The following is an 8274-nucleotide window of genomic DNA, read 5'->3' on the forward strand; positions in this document are numbered from 1 at the left end:
AAGCATTCTTGTTCGGTACAAGGTGCTGATTTTGGAAAGAACTTTCTAATCCTACTCCGTTTTGATTCTAAAGCTATAAATATAGCTATAGGGTCTCTAACTGATTAAGCATCACGAAATACATGTTTGAGAAACCTAGAGGCTCGATTTCATTCTAAACCATTTTCTACAAATTAGCCTCTTTAGATCAAATCGAGATATCGTTTCGCATTCTCTATATGGATTTGATCTCCGCTTCGCTTGGAGTCTATTCCTGGTTTTCTACAAATCCTAAGCGAAGGATCACCATAATCATGATTACTCTTCATGAACGGCGTCGTGGATTCGGCGTAAACAAAGGCGGTTCGTGGATTGGCTCGTTGGCCTCGTGGATTCGAAGTGGCGTCGTGGATTCGGCGTGATTGAAGCTTCGTGAATTCGAAGTGGAGTCGTGGACTCGAACGGTGGGGCGTGACAACCGGAGGTAGTAAAAAAAAAGGAGAAAAAGAAACTCCTATGTTTAAAAGATGTGGAAAGAGTTACATCCTAAAAGGAGTGTGAAAACTACCACCACATGTAGGAAAGAGCTACCAACCCGGTCGTCCGGCAAGTGTGTGAAGCTACCACATGAAGATTGAATTGAGTAACCGAAAAAAGTTGAAAAAAAATTGAATATTTTAGAATTTTCGGAGTTATAAGGTGGTAAGTTGAAAAGATGCTCAAAGAGCCACCCCCGGTGCCATATTAGTTAAATCTCTATTTTGAACATGTTTCGGCAAATTGGTGTCAATTTTGGTGAATTTCTAAAAATCATTTTTCATCAACTTACATCTTGATATTTTTTTTGAATCATTAAATTATTTTTGATTTTGAAATTTTGATGTTTTGATGTGTTTTGAAATTTTATAATATCTTATTTTCATTATAATGATTCTTGGAGTAAAAGTCTTAATTATATGAATTTAATTTAAATTTGATGGGTTTTTAAAGGATATTTTTTGAAAAAAAAATTTCACATTTTGGTCCTTGTACCAGTACAAGGAACCGTGTTCCGGTACAAGGTCTGCGGCTGAGCGGCTTATAACCGGGTATAACGCTTCGATCTCTCTCAAATCTCCATCTTTTTCAAAAATTTTTGTTCCTGAGAGCTCCAGCGACTCTTCTTCAACCGTTCTACACGTTTTTCTCTTGGATTTGTAAGTTTTTAGCATCAAATTTGTGAGTTTTATCCCGATTTTTTGCTATTTTTCTTATTTTTGCCGGATAAGGGTTTGATCTCTGTTCTAATCCGTTTTTTATGCGATTTTTTGCTATAGATCAGTGTCTTAGGCTATTACCTTGCTTGTAGAACACTTGAACAACATCAAAACAAGTTATTTTTCGCTGATCTAAGTTTTATGATCTAATATGCATCTAATTTCGAGATTTTTCAAAAAGTTCGATTTTTTGATGAAATTTTTTGCATGATCTGGTTAGAAATAGCATTTGTATACATTCTAATACTATTAGAAATTTTTTCGCTATTTTTACAGATTTTTTCAAGATTTTGTTCATGCGAGGTTAATTTTTGTGTAGGAAAAATGACGTTTTTGCTCGTATTGGTGTTATTGGTGCTAATGGCTGGGAGACGGAGCCGTGGTGGTGGTAGAGGTCGTCATGGGACTTCTAAAAGGACACGCACAACTAAAGAAGCGTCCGGGTCTGATCCGGATTATCAGGCGAGCTCCCCGGAAGAATCTGAAGAACCTATTGCTCGACTTGACAAAGGAAAAGGAATAGCTGGCGAATCATCTCATGGTGGTGGTTCTCGTACTCATGAGGGACATTCAAAACAAGCTGCAGATGTTCCTCTAGCACGGCGAAGGTTGTTTGCATCGAAGTCGTGTATAGCTGAACGCTTTGTGAACTTCCATGATCTGATTCGGGATGTTCCTGATTTTGGACGGCTACTACAGCGCGCGCCTATTGAGCCTGTTGGACGGGTTCCTGCGAAGGCTCCTTTCTGTGTAGAACTCATTAGGGAGTTCTATATGAATGGAAAGGTACTGGCTGAAGATGATGAAACAGGCACTTTTATCTTCGAGACTGTTGTACGTCAGAGGAGATTTCCAGTTACCCCTTATGATATTGGAGAGATCTTGGGAATGCATGTGGACACTACAGGTCTTCTCTATACGTCAGGAGGATTCCAAGCATCATCTCACATGAATATCATTCTTGGAGCTATATGCAAAGCCGGTGTTTACATGACTCATGGTTACATTGAATCGAAGGATTTATTACCTGAGTATCACTTGCTATCCTTGGTTATGAGCTATAATGTTCAACCAACTATCGGCACAAAGAGGATTCGCTGGGAGAGATTAGTGTTGCTATATCTACTTGGTCATCCCGAGCAGGCTCATGGATTGAACATCAACATTCCATTTCTGATCTGGCAAAGGATGATACATGTGATTCAGGGTGCCACTCGACGGGATCTACTTCCATTCCCTGTTCTGATTACGAGGATTCTTCTAGCAAATGGAGTGGATACATCTTGTGACAAGTATGATGTTGGCCTTGGGCCTATTGACTCAGTGACTTGGGCTAAGTCTGTCAGCACTCTCAAGTCATTCCATCAGACCAAATGGGCACCTCCTGAAGCATCTAGCCCCAAAAAAAAGGGTAAGTCAAAAAAGCAATAATTGAAATGCTAAGCTACTATATTGCAATTAAACATGGTGTTAAAGATAATGCACCTTTACTTTGTCACAACCAATATGTCTCTACATGGCTACAAGTATGTGTCACAGTTCACTTATGAAGTTATAAGGATCATGCTTTATCATGGCAACAATGTATATATGAATGCAATAAGCACTTCTCCTAGCATACTACATGTAAGTATGTATACTCAAGTGTCCAAAACTATGCTAGAAGAAAGTCCAAGTAATCCAACTACTACTCACTATCTAGTACTTGATTATAACACACTCAACACTGTGTCGATTTCCATTTCTAATTAAGGACCTACCAAAGGTAATACAGCTTGTGCCGCCTAAGTGCCTGTGGTAGCCCAACATCCCTACTTTTGGAATGTGTCTGTCCCACTCGACCCCGTAGGCTTCTCAATACCGCACGAGCGAACATAAGTCACGTAGGCTAACTCCGGAGTACCGGCTTGTAGGGAGCGACCCTCACAAGCATGTGCGAATGAGCACAAATGGCAAGCAAGCGTAGTCAAAGACTCAAATATCCAACCCTCATGTCTCAAACATGGCAATGGCTACTAGTGACCCAACGGCCTAGCTCTATGTCACAATGTGATAACCCAACACTCACTTGCTTAGTGCCTCTTTATGACACTTAAGCACCACAACTAATCAAGCCCAAATTATGTTCTATGTTCCGATTAAGACATTAATACCAATGCTCACTAAGGTCGGAGTCCAATGCCTCTTTATGACATTAGCCCAATATCTTAAATGGTCTAAGTCCCCAAGCCTCTCTAGGCTCCCAAAGTCTCTTATGTCACAATTGGGCATACATGTTAAATGCATGAAAGTAATGTTCATTTTCATAATAGGAATCATGGTTCCAAGTTTTCAGTAGAATGCTACATCCCACATGCATGCACCCTACCACATGGAGGTCCAAAAATTTACTATGCATAACATATGCATGTTAAGCATTCTAAAATTCATAATAAATATATCTAACATGATTATGCCTGTTTTATCAATTAACGATACTCAAAACATCACAAATGAGATTTTCCCATTGTGTGGCTAGGTCAAACCCACCGAACCGTCGCGGTGTCCTTCGTTTCGCCGAAAGAAGGTGTCCACGAGTCTCAAAATATCCTAAAAGTATTGAGCGAAGAGATACACGGGCATTACGATCAACTATAAGATCAAACATTAACCACAAGGCAAAAGGGCTAAAACTCACCTAAAGTATAGAAAATCTCTCTCAAGCTCCTAAAGAGAGCTAGAATCCTTCCAATCCAACCGAAAGAAAGATTCTAATCCAATTAATCTAGCCTCAAAAGCCCTAAATCAAAAAGCCCCAAAATCAACCCTAAATTCCCATTCTAGGGTTCCATATGGTAAAATCTACCAAAACAAGGATCAAAAGGTAGAATCGAAGTACTAACCTCTTTAGATGCCTCAAAACAAGCTCCAAATCTTCTAGGGTTGAAGATTGGCCCACCACCAAGCCCTACAAGCAAGCTCCAAGCCTTGCAAGGGTGGAAAGAAGAGAAAGGGTTTGAGCTCTAAGCTTCCTCAAGCAAGCTCCTCTTCTTCTTCTCCTCCTTCTTTTTCTTCTCTCTCTAGAAGGTGTAGGGAGAGGGTGAGAAATGAGGAGGGAAGAGAGTGAAATGGCTGTAAAGACCATTTAGAAAAACAAAATCCAGAGAGGCCCCTCAAAAACTCAAATTTACAACAGCCCGGACTGGGCAGTTTTCGCCCAGAGGGACCGACCTCTCCCTGCAAGGGACCGGTCTCTCGTGTCGAACCCGAGAAACCATCGTTTGGGAACCGGTCTCTCCCCGCGTGGGACCGGTCTCTCACTGCCAAGACGCGCTCGGGGACCGGTCTCGCCCGCCAGGGACCGGTTGCCTCGCCGACAGCGCAACACTGCTCACTGGGGACCGGTCTCTCCTTTCAGGGACCAGTCCCCGAGAGTAAAAACTCTCAGGACTCATCCAGAACTCAGGTTTTCGAACTTTTTGGATCGAAAAACATTCTATGACCCTCCACCAAGTGTGGGAAAAGCTCGAAACACATCCAATCACTCGAACCTCGCAATTTGCAAAGGTCCAGTGTGTTACAACGGGATTTCGCGGTTCCGAATCTTTCGCGCCTCCCGATCGACAATATACGCCGGGAACTCCTCATAAGTCATATCCTCTTGAAGCTCTATCGGAATATACGAGAGAATATGATCTGGATTGTACACATACTTGCGGAGTTGGGATACATGGAATACATCATGTACTCCCGCGAGCCTCGGTGGTAATGCCAACTTGTAGGCCACCGAGCCAACTCGTTCCAAAATCTCGAAGGGTCCGATATAGCGGGGGCTTAGCTTTCCGCGAACACCGAACCACTTCACTCCTCGCATCGGCGATACTTTTAGAAACACGCGGTCTCCTACCGCGAACTCAATATCCTTTCGCCGCTTGTCGGCATAACTCTTATGCCTTGATTGCGCCGTCACTAATCTTTGTCGGGCGAGGCGGACTTTCTCTTCCACTTCCCGCACCACTTTCGGGCCAAGAACCATCTTCTCGCCCACATCGCTCCAGTGTATTGGCGAGCGACATTTCCTTCCATACAAGGCCTCGAATGGCGCCATCGCAATGCTTTCTTGATAGCTATTGTTGTATGCGAATTCCGCCATCGGTAAGTGATCGTGCCATCCTCCCTTATAATCAAGCACACACGTTCGAAGCATGTCTTCAAGTATTTGAATAGTCCTTTCCGATTGACCGTCACTTTGAGGATGGAACGCTGTACTAAAGTCGAGCCACATGCCTAATGCGTCTTGTAAGCTCTTCCAAAAATGAGATGTGAACCTAGGGTCCCGATCCGATACAATAGATACCGGAACCCCATGAAGTCTCACCACCTCGTCAATATAGACTTGAGCTAACTTGTCTCCCGACTAAGTAGTGTGGATCGGCAAAAAGTGTTCCGATTTTGTCAACCGGTCCACAACTACCCAAATCGCGTCGTGTCAACCTTGTGACCTAGGCAAACCTGTCACAAAATCCATTGCGATATTTTTCCATTTCCACACGGGTATAGGTAAACTTTGCAATTTTCCTGCCAGAAATCGACGCTCCGCCTTCACTTGTTGGCACGTGCGACATTGCGTCACGAACTCTCCTATATCTTTCTTCATGCCCGGCCACCAATAATGCAACTTCAGGTCTCGATACATTTTGGTGCCGCCCGGGTGAATGCTATAGGGAGATTGATGCGCTTCTTGCATAATCGCCCTTCGAAGGTCGTCGTCCTTGGGCACGCACCAACGATCCCGATATCATAGTGCGCCGTTGATTCCAATGCCAAAATCATCGGCACCACCGCTCTCAACCTTGCCCCGCACCTTTTGGAGAAATTCATCCTATGCTTGAAATCCTTTAATCTTCTCCAACAAGGTTGGTTGCATAACTAGGGTGGCAAGTGTTGTCGGCACTCCCGGTGCCACAACTTCTAGACCAAACCGCTACATCTCCTTTTGCAAAGCCGGTTGAGGTGTAATTTTCGTCGCCAAATTTTTCGCCGACTTTCTACTTAGAGCATCGGCCACGACGTTCGCTTTCCCGGGGTGGTAGAGAATCGTGACATCATAATCTTTGAGCAACTTTAACCACCGCCGCTGTCGCAAGTTTAGCTCCTTCTGGGTGAACAAGTATTTGAGACTTTTATGGTCGGTATAGATCTCACGATGTTCCCCATACAATTAATGCCTCCACAACTTTAGCGTGAAAACAACCGCCGCTAGCTCAAGATCGTGAGTCGGGTAGTTCTTTTCATAACTCTTCAACTGGCGCGAAGCATAAGCTATGACTCGGCCGTTTTACATTAAGACACACCCGAGACCGATATATGAAGCATCACTATATACGACATAACTCTTTCCTAGCGTTGGCAAGGCAAGCACTGGAGTAGATGTCAGTCTATTCTTTAGCTCCTCAAAGCTCCGCTCACACTCGGGGCTCCAAACATACTTCACCCCTTTGTGCGTAAGGCGCGTTAGTGGAGTTGTTATCCTGGCAAACCCCTCCACGAATCGCCGGTAATAGCCCGCAAGTCCAAAGAAGCTACGGATTTTCGCTACACTTGTCGGGCGAGGCCAATCTTTAATTGCCTCAACTTTCTTTGGGTCCACCGAGATGCCGTCTCCGGATACAACGTGACCCAAGAAGGTAACCTCCGAAAGCCAAACTCACATTTCTTTAGTTTTGCGTAAAGCTTTTCCTTCCAGAGTATCTCCAACACGAGTCTTAAATGCTCCTCGTGTTCTTCTTCGGTCCGAGAATATACCAATACGTCGTCAATGAAAACCACGATGCACCGGTCCAATAGCGGACGGAAGATTCGACTCATTAGGTCCACAAATGCCACCGGGGCGTTAGTGAGCCGAATAGCATGACCGTAAACTCATAGTGGCCATGCCGCGTACGGTACACTGTCTTATGCACGTCTTTGGGCCGTATCTTCAACTGATGATACCCCGACTGAAGATCAATCTTCGAATATACCCTTGACCCTCGCAACTGGTCGAATAAGTCATCAATTCTCGGCAATGGGTATTTGTTCTTGATCGTCACTCTATTCAACTCGCGATAATCAACGCAGAGTCGAAGTGTGCCGTCCTTCTTCTTTACAAATAGCACCGGAGGTCCCCACGGGGACACGCTCGGCCGTACGAAGTCTTTATCGAGTAAGTCTTGCAGCTGAGCCTTCAACTTCTTTAGCTCCATCGGTGCCATTCTATACGGAGCCTTCGAAATTAGCGCCGCCCCGGGAATCAAGTCAATGACAAACTCGACTTCCCGATCCGGGGGCAGTCCCGGTAACTCCGCTGGAAACACATCCGGATACTCACGCACAACTCGAATACTTTCCAGTTCCGGGTATTCCCTTTGAGGGTCTATGATGGTCGCCAAATAAGCCTTGCAACCACCCTTGATCATTCTCTTTGCCCTCACCGTCGATATGGTTGCTACAAAGCGTTTACCTTTGCACGCCCGATACACAAACTCCTCTTGGTTAGATTCACGGAACGTGATCACCCTTCTTTCGCAATCTATAACCGCGTAATACTTGGAGAGCCAATTGATCCCCAAGATTACCTCGAAACTCCATATTTCTTTTAACACTAGAAGGTCGATCGGCATAATCCAATCACCTATCTGCACTGGGCAGTCCAAGCACTCATCGTGAACGTCGAATGAATGCTCGGGAGTATTCACCGACCAATACTCCTCGCTATGAGTGATCTCTATGTTATGAGCTTGTGCAAATGATGCTAATATGAATGAATGAGATGCACCCGTATCAAATATAGCTCTAGCTCTAGTGCCTCTGATCAGAATAATACCTGCCACGACGTCGTCGGAAACAATGATTGGTGGCTCCTCCACCTGAGTGGCAAATACCCGCCCACTAGGTGCTCGAGAGGCCTCCGGCTGACGAGGCGCCGACGACCGTCCAGCAGATGTCGCGGGTGGCAGTCCCGCCAGCTGTCGCTGAGTGTACTGAACTGAAGCTGATGACGGGGCTGGGGACGCGCCGC

Source organism: Ananas comosus, linkage group 2 (assembly GCF_001540865.1).
Source record: "Ananas comosus cultivar F153 linkage group 2, ASM154086v1, whole genome shotgun sequence".
Lineage (NCBI taxonomy): Eukaryota > Viridiplantae > Streptophyta > Magnoliopsida > Poales > Bromeliaceae > Ananas > Ananas comosus.